General features: G+C 49.1%; 1 protein-coding gene across 2 annotated transcripts in view; it reads left to right on the forward strand.

Moving 5' to 3' along the window:
- Positions 1-2954: 2954 nt before the first annotated feature.
- Positions 2955-15123, forward strand: part of hivep2a (HIVEP zinc finger 2a) — a 102680-nt gene continuing 90511 nt past the window's right edge. For both annotated transcript variants that reach the window (XM_014981358.2, XM_088002126.1), the window contains exons 1-2: positions 2955-3088; positions 13242-13277. The gene's annotated coding sequence lies outside the window, so the exon portion shown is untranslated. The remainder of the gene's footprint in view (positions 3089-13241; positions 13278-15123) is intronic.

The raw sequence follows: 15123 nt of genomic DNA on the forward strand, positions 1-15123 counted from the left end.
GCTAATCCACTCACAGCTGACCGGCTCAGACTCAGAGAGAACCAGAACCAGAGAGAACCAGAACCAGAACCAGAGAGAACCAGAGCAGAACCAGAACCAGAACCAGAACAGAACCAGAACTAGAACCAGAACAGAACCAGAACCAGAACCAGAGAGAACCAGAGCAGAACCAGAACCAGAACCAGAACAGAACCAGAACTAGAACCAGAACAGAACCAGAACAGAACCAGAACCAGAATCAGAGCAGAACCAGGACCAGAGAGAACCAGAACCAGAACCAGAACCAGAGCATAACCAGAACCAGAACCAGAGAGAACCAGAACATAACCAGAACTAGAACCAGAACAGAACCAGAACAGAACCAGAACAGAACCAGAACCAGAGAGAACCAGAACCAGAGCAGAACCAGAACCAGAACCAGAGAGAACCAGAACAGAACCAGAACTAGAACCAGAACAGAACCAGAACAGAACCAGAACAGAACCAGAACCAGAGAGAACCAGAACCAGAACAGAACCAGAACCAGAATCAGAGCAGAACCAGGACCAGAGAGAACCAGAACCAGAACCAGAACCAGAGCATAACCAGAACCAGAACCAGAACAGAACCAGAACCAGAGAGAACCAGAACAGAACCAGAACCAGAATCAGAGCAGAACCAGAACCAGAACCAGAACAGAACCAGAACCAGAGAGAACCAGAACAGAACCAGAACCAGAATCAGAGCAGAACCAGAACCAGAGCAGAACCAGAACAGAACCAGAACCAGAACCAGAGCAGAACCAGAACAGAACCAGAACCAGAGAGAACCAGAACAGAACCAGAACCAGAACCAGAGAGAACTAGAACAGGACCAGAGCAGAACCAGAACAGAACCAGAACCAGAATCAGAGCAGAACCAGGACCAGAACAGAACCAGAACCAGAACAGAACCAGAACCAGAACAGAACCAGAACCAGAACCAGAGCAGAACCAGAACCAGAGCAGACCGATGTCTGAGCGAGAGGCAGCAGTGATGGATGCCGTCCAGGTCAGAGCATCATCTGTTTCCAGGCAGAACAGGACAATAAACTCAGTCTTCATATCACAGCACAAATTATTCTGCATTGATGAACATTTTCAACAACTCACTGAATTACAGCCACAGACTGTCACCAAATGTCAAATTAAACTTTTACCCCAAGGTAGTGATGGGCTAACTGGACAGCTAGCTGCGCTAACACTAAAGCAGTCATCAGAAACACAGTTCTGCTAATGATCAAGCACTATGCTAACATGGTATTTAGTGGAAGCTAAAGCTAAGGCAATAATAATTTTTAACAGACAATAATTAAAACTTCATGACAGATGTTGGACTGAATGTTTACAAATAGAAAAGTAAAGATAACATTCATCAGGAAAAACTAATTAAGGGGAAGCTAGCTGTGCTAGAAATTAGCTCTGCTATTAGCATGTTAGCAGAAGTGAGCACCAACAGTGGCTTTGACCATGTTTCTTTGTAAACGGCCTGCAGGCAGTTTAACAGCCGCAGCTGAACTTTTGAAAAAGCAGAAGAAAGGGCACAAGATGCTTACTCAGCAGCTTTAGCTGATTTAAGAATAACCACAACATCAGCAAATATCTGAGTATAAATAGTCTGACAAGAATCGGGTCATGTTTTAATAATATAATAATAATTATTATGATTATTGTGATTAAGCTAGCAGCCAGATTATTGTGATCTATCTCTGAATGTGGATTAATCATTTTGTATTTCAAGACCAACATGTCAGTCTGAGGTTTGGAGCGTCATCCTGCCAGCGGAGTGGAGATGATGCTCACCAAGAGGCCCAACTCCCCACACCATGATGCTGCCACCGCCAGCCTTAAAACAGCAGTAAGCTGCTCAGTGGATTCATGACTTCATGTTACACCAATTCTGACCCAAACGTCAGAAACCCATCAAACCATCTGATCATATTATAAATAATCGTAATTCTTTATAATTCATTCTGATGCTTAAAGGGATGTAACTTATCCTGATGTTACAGTTTCCAGCTGATTCAGATTTTTAACCAGATTTTATTCCATGTTTTTGCTTTTCAACTCCGTTTTGTGTTTCTATAACTCTCAACCTCTGAATCTCCCCTAAACTTAAAACTTAAAATCTTCCAACAGCTATTTATGCATATTCTGATACATTTCTTCCTTCCACTAAGCTTTCCACTGATGCTTGGACATAGCACCTAGATTCTTTAGTAATGATCTTTTCTGTATTTTCATATTTAAATCATCTGAAATGTAAAATTGAACTGAATTTGACCGAGTGATGCAAACCGGATGGAGATGGGATTTTAACTTCCCCTATAATGGATCCGAATTACATGAAGATAGTTTTCTGTATTATTTTTTAAAACAATAAACTGTTAGATAACGTGTTTAATTCCGGTCTTGCCGCTGAGTGAAGGAGCAGCTGGAGGGAAGCGCCGGGAAGCGGCGGCCCGGCCTCCGGAGGTGACCGGGGAATCCTGCTCTCTGCGCCGGCAGACAGAGCCTCCTCCTCGGCCACTGCCCCTCCTCCCCTCGCTCTGCCCTGGTTGCGCGTTGGGGGATCCGACGACGTCACAAACACACACTCAGACACACACACATTCATGCACGCGCACGTGCCCGCGCCCCCCTCTCTCTCTCTCGGTCCGCAGCTCCGTCTCTCTCTCTCCTCTCTGCTGCTATTCTGGGAAGTGGCGCTTGGAATAACCCCCGTGTGAGCAGAGTGTGTGCGTGTGTGTCTCCTGATTTCGCCCTGACACACACACACACACACACAGCTAGAGGCTCACAACACAGCCAGATCACTGTGTCTGTCTGCAGCAGAGCCGCTCCGGCAGCTCCGCTCTGCTCGGAAACCAAACGTTTTAAAAACGGATTTCGGACATTTTTCTTTGGTTTTACGCGGAACCGTCGCCTCTCCTGTGCGGCTCCGCTGTTTTCTGCGCCCGCTGTGGATTTTTACCAACCATCTTCTGCTGTCGGAGAGCCGCCAGGGCTCGTTCCGGGATCGGCTCCACTGTCAGCGGGCTGCTGCTGTTGTCATTCCGCGAAGGCTGAAGGTGAGCAACCAAACCTGCCCGGACGGGTTTTTACGCACAACGCGGAGGCAGAGCGGCTGTTTGTGCGCCATGCCAGCCGATCCGCGCCGCTTTCTGACCAGTTTAGCCTGGAAGGGCAGCGCTGTGCAGGGGGAATACCCCGGGCAGCATTTCACTGCATGCAGATTACCCGGGTTGCGTAACATGCTGAGGAATTCGCAGCAGCCAAAGCGGCTTGGCGGCAGCGAAGGCCGGAGAGGGGGGAGGCGGGAGGGGGGCACACGGAGGGGGTGGGGGGCAGAGGTCATGCTGGATGAGGTCAAGCTTTGAAAAGTGAAAGGTGTGATTTTAGTCGCGCTGCTGAAGTTGGTGTCTGATTGAAGAAGCCTGTCTGCTTTAAAGGGCCACTCCGCCGTTTCCTGGGGAAAACTGTCCAGCCGCACTAAACAGTTCAGCCAGCAGAAATCAAACAAATCCTGGAAGTATGTAAAAGTGCAAAAAGCCATGACTGATACTGAAGCTATCAGAGCTTTGGGTCCTGAGTTTGACCTCTGACCTCAGTTGGACTTTATTAATATTCCAGTTTATTTCCTGTCATTTGGTTCTGATTGGCTCCAGTGATTCCTGCTGGTCCATTTCAGGACCTGAACCAGATCTCTTTGTGTCGTCTGCGACCTTTGACCTTTGACCCTGTAGACTGAAACCTGGTGAAACAGTTTTAGTGTTTATGTTTTTATTAGAACGTTTAAATTCCTTATTATGACTTAAGAATGTTAACATTTTGAAAACTAAAGTAAGATTAATTTCAGGTTCAAAGTTCAAAGTTCATGACCTTCCCAGGTTCAGGATCTCAGCTTGTGGCTGAATATTAAACTTCACATTCAGTGATTAGTGAAGAAATGTGAATTAAAACTGAGTTTTTATTTGTGGTTCTGTTTCTCTGTGGAGTCTGAACCGGATCAGAACCTCAGATTTCTGGTTCCAAAGAACGAAAACAGGAAGAAAAGTCATGAAATGAGTTAAAACTTTTTAATGTCCAAACTGGTGTGAAAACTCAACACATTATGAAACGTCTGCTGGGCAGAAATCGATTTCAGACGATCCAGAAGAATCTGAAACGGTGGAAAATCAAAATGACCTGCAGCTGACCTTTGACCTCCAGGGTTTCTTCAGCCAGAAAACGTTGCGTTTGTCTGAATTTTACTTCAGTTTATTTGTTGACCTGATCAGATCAGAATAATCAGATTCTGAAACGTTTTCTGCTTAATATTTCCGTTTTAATTTATTTTTGATGTTTGATGTAGTTAATAAACAGGTTATGTTCACTAATCCAGCTCAGCTTTGATGTTTTTAAAATATTTACATTTTTTCAGCTGAGCCAGCAGGAAAATCCTTTTTATTATTTCGGATTTCTATAAACGGAATAAAGATTTTCAGATCGTCAAAACCAGCTGCCTGGTACCACTTTGCATTAGCTTCTGCTGTTGTGCCGGCATAGAGCGTTAGCGTTAGCAGAAGTAGTGGTTGTAATCAGTGCTTTAGGGTTAGCGCAGCTAGCTTTTGAGCTAGCAGTGCCTTCTGATGAACAGTTTGTTTTTTGGAAGTGAATTCAGGCGGAGCAGGTTTGGGTCTGACTCGTTGGATTCATGAGGTTTTAAAACTGAACTTGATTAATAAAATCACATTTTATTTGTTTTAAGGACAGATGACCTGCTTGTATTTGGTGCCTCAGTGGCAGGGGGTTCAGCTCCTCCTGCCTCATGCCAATGTGCCCCTGGGCAAGGCGCTTTACCCCAGATGCATGTGTCTGTAGTATAAACTGAACCCGGTCCGTTCAGGTTCGAGGCGGTTCTGCCGTAGAAAGAGGGAACTGTCGCTTTAAGAGGAAGCTGTGAATCGCAGAGCAGCTTCGGCGAGTTTCAGTTTGACTGTGAGGAGTCCGGGCTGCAGGCTGACCCCGCCGCTCTCTGCTCGGTATTTCCTCGTTTCACATCAAAGTGACATTCCTCAGATTCTCCAGCAGCTGCAGCTGCTTCCCGCTCCGCCGCGGCTCCAGTTGCTGCGGGAGTTTCTCCTCCAGATGGGAGGAACTTTATCTCCTCCGCTCATCGCGCCTTCCTCCCTCCTGAGCATGCAGACGTGTGTGTGTGTGTGTGTGTGTGTGTGTGTGTGTGTGTGTGTGTGTGTGTGTGTGTGTGTGTGTGTGTGTGTGTGTGTGTGTGTGAGTGAGTGAGAGAGAGAGGCAGGAGGGATGGTGGGTGGTGAGCTGGCTGGTTCCGGGAATGTTCCATGACGTGTTGCCGTCAAGAGAGGGGCCCCGGCCGGGGAGGCTGCGAGCAACGACCGGCGGCGCCCGGAGCCGCTGGAGGAGCGGCTGCTGCTGCAGCTGCTGCAGCTGCTGCAGCTGCTGCTGCTGCTGCTGTTGATGCTGCTGCAGCTGCTGCTGTTGATGCAGCTGCTGCTGTTGATGCTGCTGCTGCAGCTGCTGCTGCTGCTGCTGTTGATGCTGCAGCTGCTGCTGTTGATGCTGCTGTTGATGCAGCTGCTGCTGTTGATGCTGCTGCTGCTGCTGCTGCAGCTGCTGCTGCTGCTGCTGCTGCTGCTGCAGCTGCTGCTGCTGCTGCTGTTGATGCTGCTGTTGATGCAGCTGCTGCTGTTGATGCTGCTGTTGATGCTGCAGCTGCACACAATAAAAACTAAATGCGATCATTTGGTTTATTTCGCCTGACGTAAAGGTTCATTTTAGATAAAGATTTAGTTATCTAACAAAATATTTAGGGTTCAAAGTAAATATTTAGCTAACTAAATATGTATTTTCCAAATTAAATATTTAGTTTACTAACTAATTATGAATGCAGCAACCTAAATATTTTGTTAGTAAGTAAAAAATATTTATTTTACAAACTTAACATTTATTTTTTTTAAATTAAATATTTACTTTAAAATATTTGGTTACTAAATATTTAGCTAGTAGTAAATATTATTTGCTATTTAAATGTTATTAGAGGGTAAACTAAATATTTAGTTTGTTATATTTATAAATGTCAGAATATGATGAAACTCTGAAAACTGAACTCCACTTTGTTAAATAAACCAAATTTTGTGAAAGACATGAAACTTTAAAAATTGCATTTAACGAAGTTTTCAAACTCAACTTTACATTTTTAACATGAAAACTTCACAAACCCAAAATATTCACATAAACATAATTTGATTTATTGAGACAAATTAACTCATTTTTTCAAGTTGGATGAGATGTTATTTTTTTTAGTGAAGGAAAGCGTTTCTGTCTTCAGAGGGATCAGAGCTCAAAGGCTCAGACACTGAAGGATTACTGTCCATTAATTCCTGAATAAATAAATAAATAATCAATAAATATGGAGTGATTATCAGAGGGGAAAACGTGGATTTGATTCGGATTACTTCAGCAGAATTCCTCTGGTTCCGGTTCTGGTAATCCCGGCTCTGCCTCACATTCTGGTCTGGATCTGGACCAAATTATGTCTAAATAATTCCTGCTGCGGCTGTTTGCTTTTCTTTGAATGTTATGGAAAGTTATTCTGAGTATTTCCCAGGTCTGAAGAAGAAAATGGAGTCCATGTTCAAATAAAACATTTAATTTTTCTTTATATTTTCTGATTTTGCTCAAAACTACGGTGGCCTGCAGGTGCAAACACGCTGCAAACTGCAAATGACAGAACAACAATGCAACAGAAAAACAGAAAAATCTAAAACTCTACAAACTCCAAAAACGTTCGTCCTCCGCGCCACTAGGGGGCGTTGCTCACCATCATCAGACGCTCAGTAGAGATGGAACGTCCTGATCCTGTCGCAAAAGGCAATCAATCGATTAATCACATGATAAATTGAAACAAACTCAATCATTTCCATTTGCGTTTCATTTAATTTATCGTTTTTCTCTTTTTACCAAAAACTGGATGATAAAATTCTCCATCAGCTCCGCAGGCAGAGCTGCGGTAACCAGGTCTGGAACCGGGTCGGTTCTGTTCTGGATCCGGGTCGGTTCTGATCTGGATCCAGGCCGGTTCTGTTCTGGATCCGGGTCGGTTCTGTTCTGGACCCGGGTCGGTACTGATCTGGATCCGGGTCGGTTCTGTTCTGGATCCGGGTCGGTTCTGTTCTGGACCCGGGTCGGTTCTGATCTGGATCCGGGTCGGTTCTGTTCTGGATCCGGGTCGGTTCTGTTCTGGATCCAGGCCGGTTCTGTTCTGGATCCGGGTCGGTTCTGATCTGGATCCGGGTCGGTACTGATCTGGATCCGGGTCGGTTCTGTTCTGGATCCGGGTCGGTTCTGATCTGGATCCGGGTCGGTTCTGTTCTGGATCCGGGTCGGTTCTGATCTGGATCCGGGTCGGTTCTGTTCTGGATCCGGGTCGGTTCTGATCTGGATCCGGGTCGGTTCTGTTCTGGATCCGGGTCGGTTCTGATCTGGATCCGGGTCGGTTCTGTTCTGGATCCGGGTCGGTTCTGTTCTGGATCCGGGTCGGTTCTGTTCTGGATCCGGGTCGGTTCTGTTCTGGATCCAGGCCGGTTCTGTTCTGGATCCGGGTCGGTTCTGATCTGGATCCGGGTCGGTTCTGTTCTGGATCCGGGTCGGTTCTGTTCTGGATCCGGGTCGGTTCTGTTCTGGATCCAGGCCGGTTCTGATCTGGATCCGGGTCGGTTCTGATCTGGATCCAGGCCGGTTCTGTTCGGGTCCACAGTTTAATTATGAAGTTTTTTAAACATACAAGAAACTAACAGCAAATCTAGTGACTCTTTTTAAATCGAGAAGCCAACCAGCAATAAATGTAGCAACTTTTTAAAAATGAAAACAAACTATTGACAAATCAGCAAGTGGCTAGCGATACAGCTAGCTACTCTTTAAAATAAAAAGCGACTCACGACAAGTTTGACTTTTTTTATATGAAAAAGTTACTAATAATAAATGTAGCAACATTTAAAAATTCAAAAACGACTCATGACAAACCAGCAGTAAACCAAAGCAATAAATCCAGCAAAAGCAGCCGTCTGTCAGTGTTCGCTCTGACTGTCTGACATTTATTATCTTATTTTTTCATTTTTCCATTTAATCCTCTAAATGACAGTTTTAGTTATTAAATCTGTATTTGTTTTGTTTTTAGGAAAAATGCTGAAGTTACATTTTGATGTTTTCTGTCACATAAACGGAAATTGTTTGAATATTTACCTGGTGGAAGAAAAAAAACCCAGAAACAAAAATATGAAAATTAAATAACACCAACAGATTTAGTAAAAAATGTATTATGAGATTAATAACACAAAGAAATGTGGTGACAGGTTTTTCATTATTTAGGTTTAAAGTAATTAAAATAACCCCAAAATATAAAACCTCAGCAGATTTTCTGCCAATCTAAGTTATGTTGATGCAAATTAGAGAAGAAAATTATTTTCCACAGAACAAACTGAGGAAGCGTCACTAAGAACCGAACAAATATTGAATTTAAACGGTTTTCATCTGGAATATTCAGCCGTCTCTCCTGCTGCTGTCCTCCAAAATGGCCGACTGGAATCAAGCCAAACAGAGGTGAGACGTTGTCCCAGTCTGCCCAGTTTGTTGCCATGGCAGCAGTCCAGACTCCTCCGGGCGAGTCGTCCGGACAAACAGCGCAGCAGAGAGCAGCGTAAACATCTGGATTCAGCTGCTTCCATTTAACCTGGAGCGAACCTGGAGAGAACCTGGAGAGAACCTGGAGGGAACCTGGAGAGAACCTGGAGGGATCCTGGAGAGAACCTGGAGAGAACCTGGAGCGAACCTGGAGGGATCCTGGAGAGAACCTGGACGGAACCTGGAGAGAACCTGGAGGGATCCTGGAGAGAACCTGGACGGAACCTGGAGGGATCCTGGAGCGAACCTGGAGAGAACCTGGAGCGAACCTGGAGGGATCCTGGAGAGAACCTGGACGGAACCTGGAGAGAACCTGGAGCGAACCTGGAGGGATCCTGGAGAGAACCTGGAGGGAACCTGGAGGGAACCTGGAGGGAACCTGGAGGGATCCTGGAGGGATCCTGGAGAGAACCTGGACGGAACCTGGAGAGAACCTGGAGCGAACCTGGAGGGATCCTGGAGCGAACCTGGAGAGAACCTGGAGCGAACCTGGAGGGATCCTGGAGAGAACCTGGACGGAACCTGGAGAGAACCTGGACGGAACCTGGAGGGAACCTGGAGCGAACCTGGAGGGAACCTGGAGGGAACCTGGAGCGAACCTGGAGAGGACCTGGAGGGATCCTGGAGAGAACCTGGACGGAACCTGGAGAGAACCTGGAGCGAACCTGGAGGGATCCTGGAGAGAACCTGGACGGAACCTGGAGAGAACCTGGACGGAACCTGGAGAGGACCTGGAGGGATCCTGGAGAGAACCTGGAGCGAACCTGGAGGGATCCTGGAGAGAACCTGGACGGAACCTGGAGAGAACCTGGAGCGAACCTGGAGAGGACCTGGAGGGAACCTGGAGGGAACCTGGAGGGAACCTGGAGCGAACCTGGAGGGAACCTGGAGGGAACCTGGAGAGAACCTGGAGGGAACCTGGAGCGAACCTGGAGAGGACCTGGAGGGAACCTGGAGCGAACCTGGAGGGAACCTGGAGGGAACCTGGAGAGAACCTGGAGAGAACCTAGAGGGAACCTGGAGAGAACCTGGAGAGAACCTGGACCTGGAGGGAACCTGGAGAGAACCTGGACGGAACCTGGAGAGAACCTGGAGCGAACCTGGAGGAAACCTGGACCTGGAGGGAACCTGGAGAGAACCTGGAGGGATCCTGGAGAGAACCTGGATGGAACCTGGAGAGAATCTGGAGAGAACCTGGAGCGAACCTGGAGGAAACCTGGAGAGAACCTGGAGGGAACCTGGACCTGGAGGGAACCTGGAGAGAACCTGGACGGAACCTGGAGAGAACCTGGAGCGAACCTGGAGGAAACCTGGACCTGGAGGGAACCTGGAGAGAACCTGGATGGAACCTGGAGAGAATCTGGAGAGAACCTGGAGCGAACCTGGAGGAAACCTGGACCTGGAGGGAACCTGGAGAGAACCTGGAGGGATCCTGGAGAGAACCTGGACGGAACCTGGAGAGAACCTGGAGAGAACCTGGAGCGAACCTGGAGGAAACCTGGACCTGGAGGGAACCTGGAGCGAACCTGGAGGGAACCTGGAGAGAACCTGGAGGAAACCTGGACCTGGAGCGAACCTGGAGGGAACCTGGAGAGAACCTGGAGGAAACCTGGACCTGGAGAGAACCTGGAGTGAACCTGGAGAGAGCCTGGAGGGAACCTGGAGGAAACCTGGACCTGGAGGGAACCTGGAGCGAACCTGGAGGGAACCTGGAGAGAACCTGGAGGAAACCTGGACCTGGAGCGAACCTGGAGGGAACCTGGAGAGAACCTGGAGGAAACCTGGACCTGGAGAGAACCTGGAGTGAACCTGGAGAGAGCCTGGAGGGAACCTGGAGAGAACCTGGAGAGAACCTTGAGGGATCCTGGAGAGAACCTGGAGCGAACCTGGAGGGATCCTGGAGAGAACCTGGACGGAACCTGGAGAGAACCTGGACGGAACCTGGAGAGGACCTGGAGGGAACCTGGAGGGAACCTGGAGGGAACCTGGAGCGAACCTGGAGGGAACCTGGAGGGAACCTGGAGAGAACCTGGAGAGAACCTGGACGGAACCTGGAGAGAACCTGGAGGGATCCTGGAGAGAACCTGGAGCGAACCTGGAGGGATCCTGGAGAGAACCTGGACGGAACCTGGAGAGAACCTGGAGCGAACCTGGAGAGGACCTGGAGGGAACCTGGAGGGAACCTGGAGGGAACCTGGAGCGAACCTGGAGGGAACCTGGAGGGAACCTGGAGAGAACCTGGAGGGAACCTGGAGCGAACCTGGAGAGGACCTGGAGGGAACCTGGAGCGAACCTGGAGGGAACCTGGAGGGAACCTGGAGAGAACCTGGAGAGAACCTAGAGGGAACCTGGAGAGAACCTGGAGAGAACCTGGAGAGAACCTGGAGGGAACCTGGACCTGGAGGGAACCTGGAGAGAACCTGGAGGGAACCTGGACCTGGAGGGAACCTGGAGAGAACCTGGACGGAACCTGGAGAGAACCTGGAGCGAACCTGGAGGAAACCTGGACCTGGAGGGAACCTGGAGAGAACCTGGAGGGATCCTGGAGAGAACCTGGATGGAACCTGGAGAGAATCTGGAGAGAACCTGGAGCGAACCTGGAGGAAACCTGGACCTGGAGGGAACCTGGAGAGAACCTGGAGGGATCCTGGAGAGAACCTGGACGGAACCTGGAGAGAACCTGGAGAGAACCTGGAGCGAACCTGGAGGAAACCTGGACCTGGAGGGAACCTGGAGCGAACCTGGAGGGAACCTGGAGAGAACCTGGAGGAAACCTGGACCTGGAGCGAACCTGGAGGGAACCTGGAGAGAACCTGGAGGAAACCTGGACCTGGAGAGAACCTGGAGTGAACCTGGAGAGAGCCTGGAGGGAACCTGGAGGAAACCTGGACCTGGAGGGAACCTGGAGCGAACCTGGAGGGAACCTGGAGAGAACCTGGAGGAAACCTGGACCTGGAGCGAACCTGGAGGGAACCTGGAGAGAACCTGGAGGAAACCTGGACCTGGAGAGAACCTGGAGTGAACCTGGAGAGAGCCTGGAGGGAACCTGGAGAGAACCTGGAGAGAACCTTGAGGGATCCTGGAGAGAACCTGGAGAGAACCTTGAGGGATCCTGGAGAGAACCTGGAGGGATCCTGGAGAGAACCTGGAGAGAACCTTGAGGGATCCTGGAGAGAACCTGGAGAGAACCTGGAGTGAACTTGGCCCGGCTGAAGCCAGGCGGATCGGTTCCTCCGGGTCCGTCAGTCCAGGTTCTGCTGACCCGGCCCGGTTCGGCCCGGTTCCTCTCCAGCTGTGTTCAGTCCCACTTCATGCCTCAGATGGAGCTAATTCAGAGTTTTGTACCCAGGAAATCCGAAATGACTCAACCAACTCCGGGTTCTGCTCCTGCAGCGCTCTGCTGCGTCACGACCGGATCATCTTCAGAAAGCAGAACCACTCCGATCCTCGGCTTTCCAAACTTTCTCTCTGTCTCTGTCCAGCTGACGGGACGTTTTTCTGTCCGTTTGCTCCGACCTGCTTCATATCATCATCTGCTGTAAATGACTGAGCAAAGATTCCCGATGACGCGCCGTCAGCAGCAGCTTCCAGTGACTCACTGAGAATCTGCAGCCGCTATTTGGTGCCGACACTGAAAATGAAAAATTTGAATCGATGCACCCACAGATATGAAACCTGATCCAGAACTGCTGCAGCCTGAACTCTCAATTTCACTCACAGGTTTTACTTTGAGACAGAACTGAAACGATGCGTGTTTCTGTCTCTGGATCATTTCGTATTCATCAGTGAGCCGTTTTGGTCATGAGGAACATGAAGGTTTAGAGTCACTTCATTTCCATTCATTCCCAACAACAACGAAGAAAACGGCCAGGAAACTTCAAAGGATGAAAAACGAGCAAAACAAACAGAAAACGAGTCTCAGGAAGGAGAAACTGAATCCCTTCATCTGCTGCAGACGACGGGGTCAGAGGTCACCCACACAACAGACACTGAAGATGTGGTTTCAGATTTTTATCACCTGGGCCAAATAAACAAAGACATAAATAATAATTGTGTCATGCAGAGGCGACCCCAGGCCCTCTGGGGCCCTGGGCTGAGTTCTGCTGGGGCCCGTTTCACACAGCTTTACAGCTAATTAGAATTAAAATGTTATTAACTCTCACTGATCTGTTAAAAGGCCTTTGATGGTTCTGGTCGAGTTCAACCTGTGTGGATCCTAAGCAGGAGCAAAGTCTGCTTCTGCCTCAGGCCGGCCCGGCCGCCACAAACCAACCTTATTCCTCCTCTGTGGCTTTTTCGCCCCCACTTGTTTCTAACTAATTTACTAGATGAAAACGTGTCGCATGAAGAGTGTCTGTGGTTCTAGAGGCAGATTTCTACTGACTGGTGAAACAGTCTCATGGTGGAGCCGGTTTCCATTTAGCTCTTTACCATTTAACAAACGCGCCGCCTTCCCTAACTTCACTGCTCCAACATCATTGTGACTGTTGGACAAACTGCTAACTTTGTTTCTTTGTGTCTCTTCAGGTTCGGATGTTTGAGCTGGAGGACGAAGAGCTGAAGGTAAGATCCAGACGTCAGCAGGGTTTTGTTTTCTCTGAATGCCCAGGATAAAATCTGCTCTCTATTTCAAATAAATCTGAAAATGATGCCACGATTCGGCGTGAGAGAAAATGTTAAAGGAGCTTTATTCTAATAGGAAGGATAAATATGAACAGCCATGACTGTGATTTAAAATGGCAGATGCTTTAGTCAGACGAGGCGTTTATTTAACCGTTAGCTCGTTTTCTCCTGGCTGGTTGCCTTGACAACCGCCTGGCTTCGTTATCGGAGGTGTGACCGCAGCTGAACATGGAAATCACAAACCTTCCCTCTAAGATGTAAAGTTTTCCCAGCCATGCTCTGAGTCCTTTAAGGACGCTCTGGCCCCCGGCCCCCGGCGCTCTGGCCCCCGGCCCCCAGTGCTCTGGTCCCCCGGCCCCCGGCGCTCTGGTCCCCTAGCGCTCTGGCCCCCGGCCCCCGGCGCTCTGGTCCCCCCGGCGCTCTGGCCCCCGGCCCCCAGTGCTCTGGTCCCCCAGCGCTCAGGTCCCCCGGCGCTCTGGCCCCCGGCCCCCAGCGCTCTGGTCCCCCGGCGCTCTGGCCCCCCAGCGCTCAGGTCCCCCGGCGCATGGCCCCCGGCCCCCAGTGCTCTGGCCCCCCAGTGCTCTGGCCCCCCAGTGCTCTGGCCCCCAGATCGATAAGTTTTTCTGTAAAGTATTTTGACGCGGCGCTACGTCTCTGATGATAATAACTCATAAAGACGATCTGACCCCGGTGTTTAACTGGTTCGATTGGTCAGGTGTGAACACTAGCTGACCTCTGACCTCTGGTTCTCCAAACCTCGGTCTGGGTTCGGTTTGTGAACGCCAAGCAGACCGGAGACCGCTCCAAAACCAGGAAGTGGACTACAGCGCATGGAATTCTGGGTAAATACAACCAAAGCTAACGTGCTAGCCTAGCGCTATCAGCAGAAATGGCTCCTGGTCTTTAGCCTAAAGAGAAATCCTCCAACCGCTAAAACCTGATGTCTCCATCTTGTTTCCATCTGCTGAAGAAGGAAGTTGCTCTCAGTGTCTTCAGAGGTTTTTGTGTCATTTCCTTCAGTGGTTCTTGGTGCAGCGCCCCCACAGGCCAGGAGGGGAACAGGTTGCTCAGAGGGTTTGGTTGCTTTGGACCTCAATCGAACCAAGTCTCCTGGACTATCATGTGGAGAAACATCCAGAAGTGAAAACTCTGTCAGGTCCTGCTGCTTATGGGACTTTTGTTTTATTCTGCTCAAACCAGACAATGCTAAACAGAGAGTGAGGCTCTTCAGTTCAGCCTGTACTCTGTATTCAGACTGACTCAAACTTAAATGCAAGACAAATTGTTCAACAATGTAGTTATCCGACCACAAAGAACCAAAGCTGCAGTAAATAGCAGCACTGTTTTAGCAGTAAACTCTAGAAATAGGGCTTGAACATCAAGACGGGTTGTTTTCTGGATCATAAACGGCCCAGAACAACTCCGAACCCGTTAAATAATCGGAATGAAAGGGGAAAAAAATAAGAAGCAGATGGAGACGCGGCTGCCATGGTAACCGCTGTTGGTCCGCTGAAAACAAAACAAAAGTGGTGCGAACAAAATAATTAGACGGGTCTCTGCTGGGTTAACGGGCGGACAGGGAAATGACTGGGAACATTCACACGCTCGCTTCCTCTCGCTGCAGACACGCGTTCGCTCTGACGGAGACGGCAGAAAAAAGCCTTGAGGTGAAGAGGAAGTGGAGGAAGTGTGTGTGTCCTGTTGCCATGGCGACCACAGCTTGGTACAAGCGGTGCACGCTGCGCCCTTGACAGCATCGCATGAAGAGCGAGTGCAAGGCATAAAA

This window comes from Poecilia mexicana, unplaced genomic scaffold (assembly GCF_051168715.1).
Source record: "Poecilia mexicana isolate PSO_F unplaced genomic scaffold, ASM5116871v1 scaffold_21, whole genome shotgun sequence".
NCBI lineage: Eukaryota > Metazoa > Chordata > Actinopteri > Cyprinodontiformes > Poeciliidae > Poecilia > Poecilia mexicana.